The sequence below is a fragment of the Nycticebus coucang genome, chromosome 6 (assembly GCF_027406575.1).
Source record: "Nycticebus coucang isolate mNycCou1 chromosome 6, mNycCou1.pri, whole genome shotgun sequence".
NCBI classification, from domain to species: Eukaryota; Metazoa; Chordata; class Mammalia; order Primates; family Lorisidae; genus Nycticebus; species Nycticebus coucang.
This window is the reverse complement of record NC_069785.1, coordinates 113,459,819-113,482,131: the sequence shown is the minus strand read 5'-3', so window position 1 is coordinate 113,482,131 and position 22,313 is coordinate 113,459,819.

The following is a 22,313-nucleotide window of genomic DNA, read 5'->3' as shown; positions in this document are numbered from 1 at the left end:
ACATAACTATTCTGTTTCAGGACAAAATTTATCACACAAGATTCTTTCTTTACACAATGTCATTCTCCTTTCTGTTTAATTTCTCTTACTCTCAAAAACTCACTTTCCACTAAACAGGATCCTAGTTTACTATGAAGTCACTTATTCACTCAGCTAAACTGATAATTAGAAGGTTTAAAAGGCAAGAATTTTATCCGTTGACAAAGATTCAGTTTGTAAAAATATTTTTCTTATTTATACAAATTACTAGTGGCAAAGGGCCAATAATAAAGGTTCTAAATCTCACCCTTGGGATTCTGTCAGTGTTGCTGTCTGGGGGCTGTAACACTTGGGAGGCAGGCCCGCCCCACGAAGGGCAGGGGGGCCCCCAGCTTCCTTCTTTGCTGGGCTTTTTCAGCTGTCTTGGAGCCAGTGGAAATGCGCCCGGTGGTTTTGTTTGTTATCGGCGAGTGTACTTTCATTTTCTTCAAGTGGCGGGTGAGATCTTGTAGTAGCTGCTGGCGCCTCCTTCTGCGTTGTCTTTTCTGAATCTGAGTTAACTACTCCTGGAATAACTTCAAAGTTTTTAGTATAATTTGAACTTCTACTAATTGTAATTCCAACCGTTCCAGGTAAAAGTTGCCTTTTCATTGCAGTGGGGATTAAAGTAACACCGTCCTATTTGGATAATAAGACATTCTTTTCATTTGCTAAATTTAAACCTGCACTTTCAGGAGTGCCCCGTGAAAGGTCATGAATAGTAAATTCAGGGGCTTGAGGATTCAATGTAGATAAAGGCTGTGTGTTACAAGCTACAGCCTGCTCTCCCTTGGGGCCTGGGCTGGGAGAATGCCCCTTATCTAGTTTTTTGATCTCTGTACGTCCTGATCCTCAGGATCAGTGTCTCCCTTGTTATTTAAGGGGGTTCCATCCTTATGAAATTTTGATTTACATTTATTTTTCCAGTGTCTGCCCTTCTTACAGCGAGGGCATAAGCCGGGTGGTTCCCCCCTCGGCTTATTGGCATGGGACTGTTTACAGTCCTTCTGCATGTGACCTGGCTTGCCACAATTGTAGCAAGTGTCAGCAGGAGCTCTCGGCCCCTTACCTCCCTTATTGAAGGTATTTTTAATATAGGCGCTGAATTTCTGTCCTTGCATTGCTGCAGCATAGGCCATACTTTGGACTATCGCTGGTGAGGCATCCATGCATGCTTTAATATCTTTGGTTAATGCGTGCCCCATGGTACCTGCTGATTGCTCACACTTAACCGGTCAGCCTTTACCGGCGGGACTGCAGCTCCCTGGTGAGAGCCGCCCTCAACCTTGAAAAAGAAAGAAAGAGAGAGAAGATTACCTGTCCTTCAGGTCCCTGTTCGGGCGCCACCTGCAACGGACCGCCCTGTCGGTGGCCTTCAGTCCGAGGGAGTGCAGGGAGAAGGAACGAGGAAAGTTGAGAGGTCGGCGCAGGAAAGACAGTCTGGCACACCACGGGTGAAGTATGCAGCTGTGAATTTATTGGGTACACATGTTGGTATTTATACATTTTTACAGAGCTTACATAATGCAATCTTTTTGCTTACGTGTGCGGGTTATCTTTGCGTTTACAAGTGTGATTTATCATGCATTGTTATGTTTTAACGTTCCGCTTCCGGAGGGTGGCGGTTATTAGTCAACTCTGCCCGTTTTCTCCTATCTCAGTTTCTTATTATCTTTTTAGAACAGCTTGACATCTTCTTTATGTTAATGCTTGACTAATTCTACATTTACTATTTGATCTTATTGTTATTGATAATTATAATTTTGATTTAGAGTAAATTCTTTGACAAGTATTATTTTTCCTATTGATTTTTATTATGCGTGACAATTGGTGAAACAAGATGTTCTGAACAGGACTTTATGGTGAGTGGATGTGTTTCAGTGACTTTGTAACTTATATAGATAATTTGTATTTCATGTCCTTGGGCTTATCGTCTTAGCTCACTGGTGGGAAAACATCTTTATGTGCTCATTGTTGGTGCCACTGAGTTTAGCAGCTCACAAGGCTGTGTTCTATCTGGATTAGTAGTGCATTGTGCTCATTCTTAGGAAAGTACATATTGACAATTTATCAGAACAAACAGACTTCTGGTACAGGATGACAAACACATGAGTAGACGCCACAATCTTTAAACTTAAGTGGGTAACTGAGCATGCTAGGCAACATTTCTGATGCTGTGCATACTGGGGGCACTGGGGGCAAAGCTCCGGGGAGCACAAACTACCTTCCCGTCGTTCTATAACACGGACAGCACTGCCTCACTACGGCTATATGCCGTGGGCGCGGCACCTTACTTGTGTAAATATTGCAGAAACATATGCTATAGGCTGAATTATGTCATCCCCAAATTCATATGTGGAAGCCCTTGTCCCTAAATTGGGGAATTTTTTGGAGATAGGGCTTTTAAAGAAGTGATTAAGTTAAATTGAGGCCGTTAAGGTGGGGGCTCTGATTTCATATAACTGGTATCTTCAGGAGAAGAGGGAGGGACACTGGGGGTGTGCATGCTCAGAGAAGAGGCCATGTGAGGACGTGGTGAGAAGAGTGCCATCCACAAACAGCCACAACCAATAGGTGTTAGTTGGAACCAAGCCTGCTGAAACTTGTTCTTGGCTTCTAGCCACCAGGATGGTGAAGAGATAAATTTCTGTTAAGGCACCGATTGATGGTATTTGGGGTATAGCAGCCTGAGCAAACATATGGATGCTGTGTTAGGGGACTCCTCAGGTGTCAGAAGGAACACAAGTAAGTGAGGGGCTCTCAGGTTTCATCTTCAGTCTGGAACCTAGAATAGTGCCCAGGACTGTTAAAAATATCTGTAATGAATGAAGGGAGGAATGAAGGAAGGACGATACGAGGAGCTCCATGTCATCACTGGCCTTTGAAAGCATGCTTTGGGGTTCATGTGTGGGCCAGACTATGAGGGAAGCTTTCCCAATGCATCTACTAGGGAAGAGGAAGCAGAGACATTCTCACGGGGGAAACAGTGTGAGATGAAGCCTAAGTGCATGGAGGCTGGAAGAGGTTGGAGCTGGTGGCAGATGACAGGTCACCCAGGAACCTGTCCCCTTAGTCCAGTGCTGTTCCACTATGTCCCAGAGCAGCTTCTTACCTGTTTTGAAATTGCTATTTCTTCAGCTCTTTAACTCTTAGAACAGTCTATCAGAAGACACGGTTGTAGCAGATTGTTTTTTCCAAGGTGACCACCAAAAGAGCTCTCATCTGAAATGATCTTCTTGTGATTTGATGTTAACACTCTGTCCTTGGCTCCCAAGATGCTTTTACATAGCGATGCTTAATATAGCTAAAAAAATCTCCTCCACAGACAGGATTGTGTAATTTTTTTTGGTTTCTGTTGTAGGTATTTGATTTTGTTTTTATGATCTCTCTACCTTTGCATGTGTGCAGTCAGGGACGCAGGCAAGGTCAGTTTTATGTTAACTCATCCACAGATATTTATCAAATGTCCACTATTTATCAGGTGATATACCCATGAACAAAACTGACAGAGCTCCACCTCCTGGAGCTTTTACAATAATGAGGGAAGGTAAGTATTCATATATATGCATAAAATAGTGTTTGATAGGGTTGAGTATTACTAGGTACAATAAACTGGGGTAAGAATGTAGAATGTGACAGGAGAGTTCTGTTTTTAATAGGATGATCTCAAAGGGACTCTCTGAAGAAATGACATCAGTATGGAGAATTGAGTTCAGTAAGGGGTTGCTGTGAGCCGTGTGACGTCATGGCACTCTACCCGAGGGCGGTACAGTGAGACTCTGTCTCTACAAAAAAACTACTGAATCCTCAATGCAATAGTATTAGGGAGGTGTTAGGAGGTCATTAGGCCATGATGGTTCTGCCCTCACAGATGGAATTAGGGCTTTATTTTTATAGATTACTGTCCTTAGCAGATAGTCTCAGTTGTGTTTAATTACCTGTTCACTGCATCTGTTTGCTAAGATGTCTAATGGGAGACAGTTTGAACATTCTGGAAAGAGTATATGCTCTCTGAGGACAAACTCATCCACCACTTAGTAGCAATACGGCCTCAGGTAAGTGATTCTCTGTGAGTCTCAGCATACTCACCTATAAATTGGTTATAGATCCTACTTGGTAATAAATCCTTCCTCAAATCTTGAACAGCTCTCAATCCTGAACAATTCTTAACATTTAATTAGGTGTTAAAATGACGTTAACCCACCTGGAAGATAGGGTGAGTCATTCAAGAACACAGTGAGCTTGTTCCTTAGCTGGAGAGCTGGTCTCACTCCATTGGTACCTGCACAAGTTTTAATGATCATTCACTGAGTTTCCTACTGGCCATCAGACGCTGGCTGCTGGCTCTTGAGAGGGTTGTCAATCCTTTTACTGGGTACAATTGCTGGGAAAAGGAATGGATTGTGCAAACACTCTAATAAATGACTCTCAAACACTGCCCACTAAGGGGTGGATCAAAGGCACTTGGAAGCAGGGATAACCTGGTTTGGAGCCATTGTCTAATATTCTGGGTTTGGGTTCAGTGCTTTTGTGGTGAGTATCTCAGTGAATAATCACAGACAGTTTCTGAAAATATCAATGTGTTACTAGGGAATATAATAAATAAGAAACATGGCCCAAAGACCTGTCACACTGACATTTAAAAATAAAATTGGTATTTAAAAAATAAAAAATTAAAATCCAGCGAGTACACACCAATGTGGCTATATGTTTTATTCAAACATCAAATTACTTCCAAGCCTTTGATAAATAGTCACTGCCTGTATCTCAAGCAATCTCATTTCTTCTTGTCTGTTCTCCCCCACTAACCTCCAAGGATCTCCCCAGGATTGATAACACAACCAGCTGGCTAGTGCCCATGCAACAGGATGCTGTCAGGACCCTGCTCCAGCATTGAAGCCAGTTTGGTTCCATTTGGTCAGTGCCTCTGTGATCAGTAAGGATTTGGATATCACCCCTGGGCAGAGGAAAAGTTCAAGGTCTGAGAAATTAAGTGGGTTTCTAGAGTCCTTGTTAGGATTTAAACCCCAGTCTTTTGACCCTAAATTGAGTTTTTCTGGTTTTGTGTGTGTGTGTGTGTGTTTCAGTGAATAGAATTGAAAATAGTAGGTCTGTAGATTTTACATCTTCCCTCTCAACAAAAATTTAAACTTTATGTGGCTTATCTCTCAACAGACAATTTAGTGCATACTGTCAGCTTCAATGGTTAAAACCTCAATGCTTTTATCAGACAAAAACAAAGGAAGAGTCATTTTTAGATAGTTTGGTTCTGATATTCTTGGAATTTGTGGAGCATTTACTAGGGTGGAAAATAACACCATCTTTTTTTTTTTTTTTTTTTTTTGCAGTTTTTGGCTGGGGCTGAGTTTATACCCACCACCTCCAGCATATGGGGCCAGCACCCTACTCCTTTGAGCCACAGGTGCCACCTGAAAATAACACACTATAAGGAGTATACAACTATGCTCACATGTATCTCACATGATTTTTTGCAACTGACTCAGGGACAGGAGTGTCCCTGAAATTTATGATCAGTTGTAGCAGCATTGCTGCTACCAAGCAAGACCTTTTCTGAAAGTAGAATTCAGGTTTGGAGGAAAGAATCCCAAGTCTGGGCAAAGGAAGTGCCTAAAGACAATGCTTTGTAGTTAACCAAGTTTCTGAGCTGAAATGCTTTAGAAAGTTCTTAATTCAGGCAAAATATTTTAACTATGAACTAGCTATGGCAGGCAATAAGGATACAGGGCAAAAAATCAGTTTTTATTTGTAATGAACTCAGACACTAGTTGAGAAATAGATCAGTAAAAGGATGTAATTATAGGGAACTGAAAGTGGGAGGTAAAAAGTATTGCCCAGCAGCTCACCAGACCCTTCTGTGATTGAAATGATCCTCTATTTTCCAGCAAAAAGGGCCAATATTATATTGAATCAGGGTAAGGGATTTGGTGGATGGGTATGGTGGCAGAATAAAGAGGCCAGAACGTCCCAAGTGTTAGCCAAAGAGTGGTTTAAAGAAGCAGTCCCCAGGCTCAGAGCCTGTACACAGGGCTGGCAGGTTCAATCCGATCCGAGCCTGCCAAATAACAATGACAACTACAATAACAAAAAGTAGCTGGGTGTTGCTGCGGGCACCTATAGTCCCAGCTGCTTGGGAAGCTGAGACAAGAGAGTCGCTTAAGCCCAAGAGTTTGAGGTTGCTGTAAGCTGTGATGCCACAGCACTCTACCCAGAACAACATAGTGAGACTCTGTCTCAAAAAAAACCGGCAGTCCCCAGCCTTTTTGCCACCAGGGACCAGTTTCATGGAAGACTATTTCCAGGAAGAAGGTGGAAGGATGGTTTCTGGATGATTACAGTGAGTTATATTTATTGTGCACTTTATTTTTGTTATTATTACATTGTAACATGTAATGAAATAATTATATGACTCACCATAATACAGAATCAGTTAGAGCCCTGAGCTTGTTTCCTACAACTAGATGGTCTAGATGGTCCCGTCTGGGAATGGTGAGAGACTACTCACTTCCTGCTGTGTGGCCCAGGTTCTGACAGGCCATGAACCAGTTACCAGTCCATGGCCCAGGGTTTGGGGATTGCAGGTTTAAATGATGGGTAACAATGTCTAGGCTGATTAGGGAAGGAAGTAAAGCTTACAGTTTAGAGAAAATGAAGGTTCAGTGGCCTGAACATCTTAATGAGATCACGGTTCAACTGCAGGAGAAGTGAGAAATGTTGGTGTTCCAGGGTGCAATAGAGGAAGAAGTGCAGGGAGCAGCATGGTAGAGGCTGAGGTGTAGTGAACTGAAAGCAGCAGTACTTCCATGGATGAGCCAGGCTTCAGTGGTGGGGTGATAGGGAGAGACTGTTCTGTGAAGAGGCTGAGAACATTGTGGGGTACAGAAGACAGGGTTAGGAAGAGGGAGATTGGAAGAAGATTAGAATATTAGGGTAGGAATTGTAGTGAAGAAAGTGGAGCAACGTGAGAATGAACGAGTGACAGGTCATAATGATTGGATGGCAGGAGTCAAGGATGGGAGGGACACCAAGCTGGCCTTAGTTTGCCAAATGATGTACCCATTGAGGTTGTTTCAGTACTCAAAGGGCAGAGGCCCCAGATGGAGTCAGGGACATAGAGCACAGAGATGTGCTTTTGTTTCGGGTTCCAAATGGGGTGTGGAAGAGAAGACCAGTGTACTGCCACAGAGATGCTCCCCATGGGAAAAGAGATAGGATTTCTTAGGTCCCAGAATCCTCACCTTGATTTGGAGAACTCATATTCCTGGGGAGCCATTTGAGGCATGGGTGGATTCTCCCCTAGAGGAAATTCCAGCACATGTGTGCAAGCAATGAAATTGCTCAGGTCCCAGAATCCTTACCTTGATTTAGAGGACTGATATTCCCGGGGAGCCAGTTGAGGCACAAGTGGATTCTCCCCTAGAGGGAATTCCAGCCCAAGTGTGTAGGCAACGGGATTGGTCAGATCCCAGGTCTCGTTCTCATGTGGCATCATCAGCCATTGGCTGAGATCTTCTACTGCCTCCACCTCTTGAAAGGATAATGGTTTCTGGAAAAGCTCAGTTATGTTCAGACACATTTTATTGCAATTTACTTCAAAAGTCTAAATGGTAAAAAAAAATGCCATCCCTATTTGTTAAAAATTCATGTCCTTAGAGGAGGATACTCAAGTTTAATTTGTATTTTGGAGGATTCAGTTATATCACTCTGATGCCAGAAGTTAGTCTCTCTCAGTAAAATGTGAGCTCTTGAAGGTTGCTTCATAGGAGTATTAAATAAATATTTGTATAGATAATATCAGTGGGGGGGTGTGGTGACAGAATAAAAAGGTCAGAACATCCCCAGCATGAGCCAAAGACCATTCTTTGCTTGGTAGGATTGGAAAGCTGTTTCTTCCTTAATAATGCCTCTTTCAATAGCTCCTTCTTTGGCCTTCTTGCTGTCTCTGACCTTATTATAAGTTCTATGGTAGGGGCTTAACATAATTGGCTCTAATATCTCATACCACTGTGCACACTTCTTAACTGGTGTCCCTTCCAAAATCTGCCTTCTTGATTACATCCTGAAGATTCTCGTATCTGCCCCCAAAACATTGTGTTTACCATGTCAATCCTTTGTGCAAAAGGTACCACTGGCTCACCATTCCCTAGGTGAAAATATCTAGACTCCAGAATGTGGCATTCATTGTCTTCTATGATTGGACCAAATACCTTCCCAACTTTCATTTATATTTAATGGGAACCTACCTTTCTAGACAAATCGGTCTGTTAAAGACTGTCTTTTGTTCAGGCCTTGCACATTCTCACCTCCACTTCATTTTTATGTTCCCCTTGGTTGGAAGGAAAACCCATTTCCATCTGCTTATTTTCTGCTTTCTGAATCCAATGCAGAAGAACAATGCATTTCCGTCTGCTTATTTTTGTTTTCTGAATCCAATGAAGTTCTATGGTATTGACTTTAAGTGGTATAGGAGTTCACTTGAAGTGAATCCAGTCATGTAGTCACTCAACCAACATTTGTTGTGCTTATACTATGTCTTAGGTACTGTTAGGCAACAACAATAGTAACAGTCAAAACATAATGTGCGAGGCACTGTTCTAAGCATTTTATATAAAATTGTTCATTTACCTCACTTAACTAGTTTAACAAAAATAATCTTACATGTCAATGTGAAGCAGGTACATGTACAGGCTACTTTCATTCTTTTGGGGATAAATAGAAATTTAAAGGTAATTATGATACAGATTGGTAACAGGGTTAATCACAGGGTGCTAATTTTGTATTACTGTGTAACAAATGACCACAGATATAATGTAATTTGTTACTCACAGTTTTTGTAGGTCTGAAGTCTGGGCATGGCCTTGCTGCATTCTTGGTCTGAAAATTAAGGTATCAACCAGACTGTATCTCATCTGGGGTTTGGGTTTTCTCCCAAAGCTTGCTAATTACTGGTATAATTTATTTACGTAAGCTTGTAAGTGGGATTGGGGTCCCTATTTTCTTGCTGGATGCCAACCTTAATTCTTTTTCATCTCCTGGAAGCCTCTCTGAGGTTCTTTCCATATGACCTTTTCTATCTTCAGGCCAGTGACAGCCCACCAAACCCCCTTCATCTGCAAATTTCGTATTTCCTTTTTTGCAACCAGTCTGAGAAACTCTGCGTCTAAAGGGCTCATGTAACATATAAACTCTTTTCTGACTTACTTATAGTCAACTGATTAGTAACCTTAATTACACTGACAAAATCCCTTCTGCTGTATAATGTAATTATGGTAGAGGTGTCCCATTATATTCACAGGCGAGGGAGAGGGTCATCTTGGAATTCTGTATGTGAATGCATTAGGATGAACACTTCGCCTACTTTTGGGATTGAAATGGAAATGGATAGAACAGGAGAAAGCTTTGAAAAGGAAGTGGTATCTAAGCAGAGCACTAAGGGGCTACAGAAATATAGAAATTAGGTAGGTTAAGAAAGATAGAAGTGTAGAAATGAAGGCAAGAAGGAGAGGGCTTCTGACAAATGTGGAGGGGTGATGTTTTATACCAACCAATGTTCTTTTCATGTTTTTGTTTTGTTTGTTTGTTTGTTTGTTTTTTAAGATAGAGTCACCTGGGCTAGGATGCAATGGCATTGTCATAGCTCACTGCAACCTCAAACTCCTGGGCTCAAATGATTCTTCTACTTCAACCATCAAGTAGCTGGGACTACAGGAGCCATATACCACCATGCCTGTCTAATTTCTGTATTTTTTATAAATATAGGGTTTTGTTCTTGCCTAGGCTAGTCTTGAACTCTTGACCTCAAGCAGTCCTCCTGCCTCAGCTTCTCAGAGTTCTAGGATTAGAGGCATGAGCCACCATGCCTGGCCTAATGTTCTTTTTATTCCTGATACTATTTTTTTCTGCACCTGAACACTTCATTTATTTCTTTATTTTTTTGTTCCTGATATTTTTCCTTGTACTGTAACCCATTTGTTTTAGGTGGTAGCTAGAGCAACCTAAGCTTATAGCTTCAGGAAAGGGGTGGGTCAGCATTCAGCTTTTGTGTTCCAGAGCAGACTTCTAAAATTCATGAGAGAGCCAGTAGATAAAAAGCAAAAGTTTTTCTAGCTCAAAAGTCAAAACTCTGAAGGACTCAGAGATAGATTCTTTGAATTAGAAAACTAAGAATCTGTTAGAGCCAGTTTTTTTCAAATGAAAAGGGATAAAGTCTTTCTGGGAGAAGAAAAGAGACGTGACAAGAAGAGCAAAAGTCATTTTTCCCCATCTGTTGCAATGATCACAGTTAAAGGAAAAAAATAAATGGTTCCATAAAGAAAAAAAAAAGAAGAGCAATAGAGTTAGAAACTAATGTGGGTATCTGATAAGGGATAATATACTGAGCCCTGTGCGGCTGAGGACATCTAAGTCACCCTATGATTACAGGACCTGAGAACAGAGGGAGCTGAACGCTATCTTCCTCTTTGAAGTCTTGGAAGTTATTGATCTTAGCAGAGTTAGAGGGCATTGGTGAAGAGATAGCTATGGCGGGTATCTAGACAAAGAGGACTGAGATAGCCTTATTTAGTTTTCTACCATGCCAGAGAGGCTGAAAGTGTGACCCAGCAGACTTCACCAGGCTTTGAAGACAACTGCAGCCCATGTTAGTCTGTAGAACTAGAGATCACATGGGAGCTCAAGTCCCAAAGCCAATGTACGTGGGGAAGGTTGTTGGTGATGAGTCAGTAGGGAATGCATGTCTCAGCAGGTGTCAGCAAGGAGAGTGGACAGTGCCACAGTCATAAGATGCACCTTGCCTATCTCCAACCCAGCACTCTGTGGGCTTCTCTATATAATTCTTAAAAGAAGAGGAATCTGAGGCTTGGCACCTGTAGCTCAAGCAGCTAAGGCGCCAGCCACATACACCAGAGCTGGCGGGTTCGAATCCAGCCCAGGCCTGCCAAACAATAATGACAACTACAACCATAAATAGCCAGGCGTTGTGGCGGCCACCTGTAGTCCCAGCTACTTGGGAGGCTGAGGTAAGAGAATCACTTAAGCCTAGGAGTTGGAGGTTGCTGTGAGCTGTGATGCCACAGTACTCTACCCAGGGTGACAGCTTGAGGCTCTGTCTCAAAAAAGGAATCTGAAAATCGAGAACTGACTGAGAAAACTCTGGTCTGAATAAGAAAGACCTACTGTAACTAAGATTAAATTGCTATTTCTAGCTGATGAGGGAGCTTGAGATAGAAATCACATTTAATTATGAAAAAATAGTTACATTTCTAGACAGCTGAGTTTGTGGCCTGAAAAATTTGTATCTACTACATAATTTAGAACATCTTGGTGACTAAGGAAAGTGGAGAGGTTGGGACTCGAGCTGGATTTGAAAGGATTTGAAGCATGGAGGAAAATTTGCAGTGAGCATAATTTGTGTGAGCGTAATTGTTCACATAAATGTGAACATCAGTGAAGGGAGAGATGTAGAAATGGTGGTAAAGAGGGGAAAGAGCCTAGTTGGGGCAGGGAATTTATTCACGGGGGTGGGGGAGATACATGGTTGGACATGGAAGGTAGAGATAGGACATAGAGAGCCTTGCTGGGCCAGAAACAGAAGGTGCTGAATAGTTTTGTAAGACTTTATAGACAGGGGAAAGTGAAGCAACATTTATTGAGTGCTTTCTGAGGGCCAGCCACTTTATAAATATAGTAGAACCTCTGTAAGTTGACCCCCCAAGGGACTATAACAAACTGGTCAACACACAGAGGTGATCAACATAAGGATCTAGGTCTACTGTACAGATACATACATGTGGTGCTGGTGCATGTCTAGTCTATGTAATTAGGCCAAACTGAGATGGTCAGTGTGGGGAGGTGGTCAGCTATGGATGTTCTGCTGTGAAACACTGTTTATTTATAATGGTGCATTACCATGTTACAGGTGAGCATGCCGAGGCTCAGAAGTGTTAATTTGCTTGTGTTAATTCACATAGCTGATGTTTGGTGGAGCCAGGATTGAAGCCCTTGTTCTGAGCCCAGTTGTTTCCCTCAGGGCCCTAGAACCTCACTTTGGTTGATTTTTGAATAAGGGAGAGGTCTGAAAAATCAAGATTGTTGAAAAATTTGTCTGGCACAATTGTAAATGATGGATTTGGAGAGGGAAGCAGCTGGACAGCAGAAGTTGGAACCTTAATTTGGGGAGCACGTGATACAGGCCAGATTTGGGTGATGCTGATGGAAAAGGAGAGAAAGGGTAAAGCCAAGAAACGTTTTGAGGGAAGAAGCTGCATAAGCTGCATAAGATGGATTTCATAGATGAGTCAGCTTTTTCTTTTTTTTTTTAGTTTTTGGCCAGGGCTGGGTTTGAACCCACCACCTCCAACATAGGGGGCCAGTGCCCTACTCCTTTGAGCCACAGGAGCCACCCAGCTTTTTTTTTTCTAAATGATTTGTCTTCCCTGTTTCCAATGATTTTAACTCCATTCTCCATAAATCTGCAGCCATTAAAAAAATCATAAAACATTAAAAAGAAGCAATAGCTCAAGTCTTTTCACTTTTGGCATGTTTATTCAAGGACATGCAGTGCTCACATTTAGTTTCCAGAAGGTCTGAGTTCTACCTGCAGTGTTTCAAAGAAGTAGTTTAACTTTCTCCATGCTCTTTGATAGGAAAATTCACTTAGCCACCATTGAGTTTGCCACACATCCAGAGCTACACAGACTGTTCTTTTGTGACATATGGGGAAAGAACAATTAAATCACAGTCCTCTGAGCTGTACAAAATTTATGCATTTTTTATGCCCACGTTTTCATAGAATTTCTGATAACAAGACATCTGGAACTTTGTTATCAGCAGTCTGCCACCAGCAACTGGTTCTTGTTTTTGAGGTGGTTTGCATACCAGAAGCTTCCAATGTTTTGTGGTGAGGAGTGGTCAATTTTCTTTTCCTAAGGCTTTGCCATCACCTGCAGTTTTGTTGATTAAGATAAAGGTTCATTGGTTGCAGATGCTGGGTATCTTAAGTCAAAAAAAAAAAAAAGGAAAATATGGCAGCTTTGGGATTTGAGAGTCCTGTAATAATGCAGTCCAGCTCCGAGGACTTACCTCTCTCCCATTCAGATCCAAATTCCCAGGAGAGGATTTGGTTGTTTCAGTTAGGTGAGGGGGTTCCCCTGCTGTGATACAGGCCATTTCTAGAAGGGGCACTCTGTCTGAGTCGGCAGGCATCCCAGGAAGTGTCTGTAATAAAGGCCTTTGGGGTGGGACAGGTCTAGGTTAAATCACAGCTGTGCTTCATTCATCCACTTAAAAATAAATACTAAGACATATTTTATACCTATAGGTGTTTAAGAAATGTGGATTTCTTCTTTCTGGAGAAGGAGGGAGCATGGAATAGAGAGATAATCCCTAATGTGTGGGACTCTGCTAGGCAAGTTCATTGATTAAGTAAAAAAGGGCTTATAAACATCCACTCCCATCCTCGCTGCTTCTATTAAGAATTAAGACAAACTGGGAAGAACTCAGGGTGGAAAGAAAAGAGGTACTTAGGTCTATAAGTGGCTGGGTAACATTGTAAAATTGGGTCTGTAAATGTGCACTTGTACAAATTTTCAGGAGAATGAATAGGAATATGCACTAAAAGTCTTAAAAATGTATATTTTTGACTCAGAAAATTCATTTATAGGCATTTATACAATGGAAATAATATAACAAAGGTAGAAATAAAATGTTCCATAGCAGGTTTAAAATTTGGAATCTGACCATTCAATAGAACAGGATTGTTTAAATTGGATTATTGCAACATATTTATAACAGGTCATCTGCCTAGTCCTTCATATCACATTGTAAAAGACTACTTATTGATATGAAAGATGTTAAGTAATGCAAACAGCTTGCGAAACTATTATTTCTACTTTTTTTGGTGAATAAAGAAAGATTAGCTTACATGTATGAAAATATCTAGAGCTGACAGTAACTTTTACTTTTTATTGTTTGTCTTCTCACTCCTTCCTATAATAAAAGTATTTTTTTATAATTTTAAAATAAAAGGAACTAATGTTTCTTTTAAAAGCTCAATAACGCCAATCTGCTAATTTGGAAAACTCTACCCACACATAGACACCACGTTGTTCAGCTTCCTGTTCTAATGAACCATCCAGAGCCTACCTCCCTTGCTGCTGTCAGAATCTTTATAGAAAAACTGGCCTTTTATTTTTTTCCTATCCCCTCATAACAAAAGTGGCTTCTAAATAGTTTGTCCTAGGCCACTATCAGAACATCTCCACTTGGGAAGTAACTCAGGGCCTTCAAAGGGCAGTGCTCAGAGGACGCTTGTGAAGGACCAGAAGATAAAAGTGAACAGGTGACATAGCTGTGCTGGGTCCTGCAGCAGGCAGCCAGGAGAGGCCTGTGACTTATGTCTCTCTCTCTCCTTTATATTAAGTGGGTCATGGGGTAGATCATGACTCTCCTTGAGCCACGAAGCAGGACAACAACTCTAGGTTGCTGCTTTCCCTGGACTGTTTTTATTTTAGCTTAAAAGGAAGAAAAAATGTACACCCTTAGACTATCTACCAAGTGCGTTTGTTTTTTTTTTTTTTTTTTGGCCAGGGCTGGGTTTGAACCTGGCACCTCCGGCATATGGGGCTGGTACCCTACTCCTTTGAGCCACAAGCACCACCCAATACTTCATTCTTTGCCATTTACTTTGAAATAATAAAATGTGATCAGGCTGTTCGTAGTCACTATGTTGAAGGAAATGATGTGACAGTTACCTCTCCACACTGTGCTTGCTCAGGCAGCTCAAATGCTGATATACTTTCCACTTATTGGTTGGCAAGACTTTCCTGAGTTAAAGGCTTTTTGGAGGAAGAGCCAGAGGTATGTGTCGAATATCAATTTCTGACCATTCGCCATCTCTGTGTCTTGGCTGACTCACCAGTGACAGTGGGGTCATCAGAACCTATTTTAGTATTGTCAAAGTTTAGATATCACAGATGTAGGGCACCTAGCTATTCTCTGGCACATTGGAAAGCACTAAAATGTAGTAATCATATCATCAATTAGGACTGTATGTGACAGCCAAGGAAAATCAACACAAGGTGGCTTATGTAACAAAAAGACATTGTTGGTTGACATATCTGAAAAGATCAGGAATAGGAGTAGCTTCAGGTGAAATTTGATTCACTTTCTTAATAGAGGCACCAAAGAAAATGTCTCTCCCATTCCATCTGCCTTCATCATCATCAGCCTTTGATCACCTTTAAGTTCCAAGCTCTTCTTTTTTAATTGTAGTAATTCTAGATTTTAGATTATAGCTTGCTATCATACAAGGCAGTGGTTCTCAACCTGTGGGTTGTGACCCCTTTGTAACAATGAAAATACATCACGACATTAGAAAGGTTGAGTACCACTGATGGTGGGGGGTGGGGGGGAGAAAAAGTCTTTCCTGATAGATACAGTTGAAGAGAGAAGAGATTTTACTTTACTCGAAGCTGCAGCAACTATGTTTTTGTGTTTCACTGGTTCTGATTAATTTTCATTCAAGCAACAAAAACTAAGCACAACATTGTGTGGCCTGGAAAATGGTACATGTTAATCAACTTTAAGTCCTAGAGTTAAAGTTGAGTTGAATCTCGCCCAAGTTATACAGCTGAGAGTGGAGGAGAGGTGGTTTCATAAAGGAGATTTGATACTCCCAGAAGTGCAAGGAATAGATAGACATAACTTCAAACAACCAGTGTTTGTCACTATGGTTTAAATTTGCATTTTCTGTATGTGAAAGATCTCTACAAAGAGAGCTATGAAACTCTAAGAAAAGAAATAGCTCAAGATGTTAACAGATGGAAAAACATACCATGCTCATGGCTGGGAAGAATCAACATTGTTAAAATGTCCATACTACCCAAAGCAATATATAATTTTAATGCAATTCCTATTAAAGCTCCATTGACATATTTTAAAGATCTTGAAAAAATAATACTTCGTTTTATATGGAATCAGAAAAAACCTCGAATAGCCAAAACATTACTCAGCAATAAGAACAAAGCAGGAGGAATCACGCTACCAGACCTGAGACTGTACTATAAATCAATCGTGATCAAAACAGCATGGTACTGGCACAAAAGCAGAGAAGTAGATGTCTGGGTCAGAATAGAGAACCAAGAGATGAATCCAGCTACTTACTGTTATTTGATCTTTGACAAGCCAATTAAAAACATTCAGTGGGGAAAAGATTCCCTATTTAACAAATGGTGCTGGGTAAACTGGCTGGCAACCTGTAGAAGATTGAAACTGGACCCACACCTTTCACCATTAACAAAGATAGACTCTCACTGGATAAAAGATTTAAACATGAAACTGTAAAAATACTTGAAGAAAGTGTAGGGAAAACTCTTGAAGGAATCGGCCTGGGTGAATATTTTATGAGGACTCCCCAGGCAATTGAAGCAGTATCAAAAATACACTACTGGGACCTGATCAAACTAAAAAGCTTCTGCACAGCCAGGAACATTGTAAGTAAAACAAGCAGACAGCCCTCAGAATGGGAGAAAATATTTGCAGGTTATACCTCTGATAAAGGTCTAATAACCAGAATCCACAGAGAACTCAAACGTATTAGCAAGAAAAGAACATGTGACCCCATCTCAGGGTGGGCAAGGGATTTGAAGAGAAACTTCTCTAAAGACGACAGACGCACGATCTACAAACACACAAAAAGAAGCTCTTCATCCTTAATCATCAGAGAAATGCAAATCAAAACTAATTTGAGATCTCACCTAACCCCAGTAAGAGTAGCCCACATAACAAAATCCCATAACTAGAGATGTTGGCATGGATGTGGAGAAAAGGGCACACTTCTACACTGCTGGTGGGAATGCACACTAATACGTTCCTTCTGGAAGGATGTTTGGAGAATACTTAGAGACCTAAAGATAGACCTGCCATTTGATCCTGTAATTCCTTTACTAGGTTTATACCCAGAAGACCAAAAGTCACAATATAACAAAGACATCTGTACCAGAATGTTTATTGCAGCCCAATTCATAATTGCTAAGTCATAGAAGAAGCCCAAGTGTCCATCGACCCATGAATGGACTAGCAAATTGTGGTACATGTATACCATGGAATATTATGCAGCCTTAAATAAAGATGGAGACTTTACCTCTTTCATGTTTACATGGATGGAGCTGGAAAATATTCTTCTTAGCAAAGTATCTCAGGAATGGAAGAAAAAGTATCCAATGTACTCAGCTCTACTATGAAGCTAAATTATAGCTTTCATATGAAGGCTATAACCCAACTATAGAACAAGACTATGGGGAAAGGGCCAAGGAAGGGGAAGGGAGGGGGGAGGTTTTGGTGGAGAGAGGGTAAGGGGTACGGCCACATCTACAGTGCATCTTAGAATGGGTACAGGAGAAACTTACTAAATGCAGAATACAAATGCCTGCATACAGTAACTAAGAAAATGCCATGAAGGCCACATTGAACAGTTTGATGAGACTATTTCAGATTGTATATGAAACCAGCACATTGTACCCCTTGATTGCACTAATGTACACAGCTATGATTTAACAATAAAAATAAATAATTTAGGAGATTTTAAAAAATTGCATTTTCTGCTAAATAATGATGGTGAATTTTTTTTTTTTTTTTTTTTTTTTTTTGGAGACAGAGTCTCACTATGTTGCCCTTGGTAGAGTGCTATGGCATCACAGCTCACAGCAACCTCAAACTCTTGGGCTTAAGCAATTCTCTTGCCTCAGCCTCCCAAGTAGCTGGGACTACAGGCACCCGCCACAACACCCAGCTATTTTTTTTGTTGTAGTTGTCATTGTTGTTTAGCAGGCCTGCACTGGGTTTGAAACTGCCAGTCTCAGTGTATGTGGCCAGTGCCCTAACCACTGTGCTATGGGCACTGAACCCATGGTGAATAATTTTTAATATGTTTATTGGGTTTATCTGTTTTATGAAGTGGCTGTTCAATTTGGATACTTCTTAAAAAAAAATTGTGCAGTCTTTTTCCCTTACACATTTGTAGTTCTTTTTGTATTTTAGATATGAACATTTTGCCAGTGATAAATGTTGCAAGTACCTTTTCTCTGGGGCTTGCCTTTCCATGCTTTTTTTTTTTTTTTTTTAGTTTTTTTTAATTTTTTCAAATTAATATGAGGGCATAATTTTTATTTTTTATTTATGTAAATATTTATTTATTTTATTAAATCATAGCTGTGTACATTAATGCAATCATGGGGTACAATGTACTGGTTTTATACATAATTTGAAATATTTTCATCTAACTGGTTAACATAGCCTTCACAGCATTTTCTTAGTTATGGTGTTAAGACATTTATATTCTACATTTAGTAGATTTCATATATACCCTTGTAAGATGCACCATAGATGTGGTCCCATCAATTACTCTCCCTCCACCCATCTTCCCCCCTCGTATGAAAGCTATAAATTGGTTTCATAGTAGGGCTGAGTACATTGGATACTTTTTCTTCCATTCTTCAGATACTTTGCTAAGAAGAATATGTTCTAGCTCCATCCATTTAAACATGAAAGAGGTAAAATCTCCATCTTTTTTAAGGCTGCATAATATTCCATGGTGTACATATTCCACAATTAATCCATTTGTGGATCAATGGGCACTTGGGCTTCTTCCGTGACTTGGAAATTATGAATTGGGCTGCAATAAACATTCTGGTACAAATATCTTTGTTATAATGTGATTTTTGGTCTTCTGGATATATACCTAGTAGAGGAATTGTAGGATCAAATGGCAGGTTTATTTTTAGATCCCTAAGTGATCTCCAAACATCTTTCCAAAAGGAACGTATTAGTTTGCATTCCCATCAGCGGTGTAGAAGTGTTCCCTTTTCTCCACATCCACGCCAACATCTCTGGTTTGGGGATTTTGTGAGACATTTTATAGTATATAATATAGTCTATTTTTGGTGTATTATGTACATTTGACACTGTTTATTTTACATTTGTTGTGTATGTATCAGTTTCATCAAGTTGGTTGATAATTGTATCCAAATATTCTACATCTTACTGAATTTTTGGCCGCTTCTGTCAGTTACTGAGTGAATAGTTTTAAAATTTCCAACTATAATTTCATATTTGTTTATCTGTTTAGTATTATCTCTTGCTTGGCATAAGCACTTTGAAACTCTCCTATTAAGTACATTATTGTACCTTTTATCATTAAGAAATGTTTCTCTTTACTTCTGTATATATATCCAAAGAAAGGAAAGCAGGGGGTTGAAGAGATCCTTGTACACTTAGATGCGTAGTAGCCTTATCCGCAATAGCCAGAAGGTGAAAGCAGCCCACGTGTCCATCAACCAATGAATGGACAGACAGCATGTGCAATGCAGTGATATTCAGCCTGGGAAGGAGGGAAATTAGAACCTCAAACAAGCCAGTCACAAATGACATATACTGCATTGATTTCAATTATATGAGCTATTAGACTAGTAAAATTCATGGAGACAGAAAATAATATAGTTTCCAGAATTTAGGGGAAAGAGGGAATGGAGAGTTTGTGTTTAAGTTGGGGAAGATAAAAATGTTCTGGAGGTGGATGGCGATGATAGTTGTACAACAATGGGAATGTGCTTAATGCCACAGAATTGCACCTTTTGAAATAGTTAAAATGATAAATTTTATGCTGTGTATATTACACAATTTGTAAAACTGTATGAATATTACCTTAGTATATCTCATTTATGCTGCACTATTATTTGATATATTTTACTTCTGCATATGTTATATATTTCACATAGTACTATGTTATTATTTTTTGTTTATAAAACATCAAGAGAAGAAAGTATAGGGTTTTTTCTTTTTTTTTCCTTTTTTTAAATTAAATCATAAACACATAGATCAAGCATACATTAATGCATTTATGGGGTACACTGTACTGGTTTCATATAAAATTAGGAATGCTTACATCACACTGATTAATATATACCTCATCTCGTTTACTTAATTATTATGTTAAGACATTTATATTCTATACTAATAGATCCAACATGTACCCTTAGGCATTATGCACCATAGGTGTCATCTCACCATTCACCATCCCTCTATCTGACCTTCCCTCTCCCCTCTCATCTCCTCCTTCCTTCCTCCTTCATCTTGGGCCATGACTGTGATCTATTCCTCATATGAAAGTGTGAGTGATTGTAAATTGGTTTCATAATAGTACTGAGTACATTTGATATTTTGTATTCCATTCTTGAGATACTAAACTAAGTAGGATATTTTCCAGCTCCATCCATGTAAACATCAAAGAGGTAAAGTCTCACATCTTTTTTTAAGGCTGCATAATATTCTGTGGTATACATATACCACAGTTTATTAATCCATTCATGGATCGATGGGCACTTGGGCTTCTTCCACGACTTGGCTATTATGAATTAAGCTGCAATGAACAACCTGGTGCAAATATCTTTGTCATAAAGTGATTTTTGGTCTTTTGGATATACACCTAGTAGAGGAATTAAAGGGTCAAACGGCAAGTCTACTTTTAGATCCCTGAGTATTCCCCATACTTCTTTTCAAAAGGGACATACTAGCTTGCACTCCCACCAGCAATGCAGAAGTGCTCCCTTTTCTCCACATCCATGCTAACATCTGTAGTTTTGGGATTTTGTTATGTGAGTAACTTTTACAGGAGTTAGATGATATCTCAAAGTGATTTTTATTTGTATTTCTCTAATGATTAAAGATGGTGAGCATTTTTTCATGTGTCTGTAGGCCATGCACCTATCTTCTTCAGAGAAGCTTCTGTTCAAGTCCCTTGCCCACAATGAAATGGGATTACTTGTTCTTTTCTTATTAATAAGTTTGAGTTCTCTGTGGATTCATCAAACCTTTGTCAGAAGCATAATATCCTGCAAATATCTGCAAATATCCTCTCCCATTCTGAGGGCTGTCTGCTTGCTTTACTCACTTGTTCTTGGCTGTGCAGAAGCTGTTTAGTTTGATGAGATCCCAGTAATGTATTTTTGATGTTACTTCAATTGCCTGGGGGTTCCTCCACATAAAGTATTCTCCCAGGCCAATTTTTTCAAGTATTTTCCCTGCACTGTCTCCAAGAATTTTTATAGTTTCATGTCTTAAGTTTAAGTCCTTTAACTAGTGAGAGTCAATTTTTCTTAGAGGAGAAAGGTGTGGGTCCAGTTTTAGTCTTCTACAAGTCAACAGCCAATTCTCCCAGCACTATTTGTTAATAGTTGATTTGTTAAATTTCCCCCAATTTATATTTTTGATGGGCTTATCAAAGATCAAATGATGATAAGTGTTTGAGTTCATCTCTTGGTTCTCAATTCTGTTCCATACATCTACCTCTCTATATTTTTGTGACAATACCATGCAGTTTTGATCAGTACAGATTTATAGTATAGTATGAAGTCTGGGGGCATGATTCCTCCGGATTTGTTTTTATTTCTGAGTAATGTCTTGGCTATTCGAGGTTTTTTCTGTTTCCATACAAAATGAAGTAGTATTTTTTCCAGATCTTTAAAGTATGATGGTGGTGCTTTGACAGGGATTGCATTAAACTTGTAAATTGCTTTGGTAATATGGACATTTTAACAATGTTGATTCTTCCTAGCCATGAGCATGGTTTGTTTTTCCATTTGTTAACATCTTCAGCTATTTTTCTCAGAGTTTCATAATTCTCTTTATAGAGATCTTTCATGTCCATTGTCAGGTAAATTCCCAAAAATTTCACCTTCTTTGGCATAACCGTAAAGGGAATAGAGTCCTTGACTATTATTTTTGACTTGACTATTATTGGTATATATAAAAGCTACTGCTTTGTGAGTATTGATTTTGTATTCTGAGATGCTACCATATTCCTTGATCACTTCTAAGAGTTTTGTGGTTGAGTCCCTGGAGTTTTCCAGGTATAAAATCATATCGTCTGCGAAGAGTGAAAGTTTGGTCTCCTCTGACCCTATATGGATACCCTGGATCACCTTTTCTTGCCTGATTTTGATGGCTAAGACTTCCATTACAATGTTAAAAAGTAGTGGAGACAATAGGAAACTTTGCCTGGTTCTTGATCTGAGTGGAAATGTTTTCAATTTTTACTTCATCCAATATGATATTAGCTGTGGGTTTCCTGTAGAAGGCCTCTATCAGTTTAAGAAAAATCCCTTCTATACCTATTTTCTTAAGTGTTCTGATCATGAAAGGATGCTGGATATTGTCAAAAGCTTTTTCTGCATCAAATGAGAGAACCATATGGTCTTTGTTTTTTAGTTTGTTTATGTGATGAA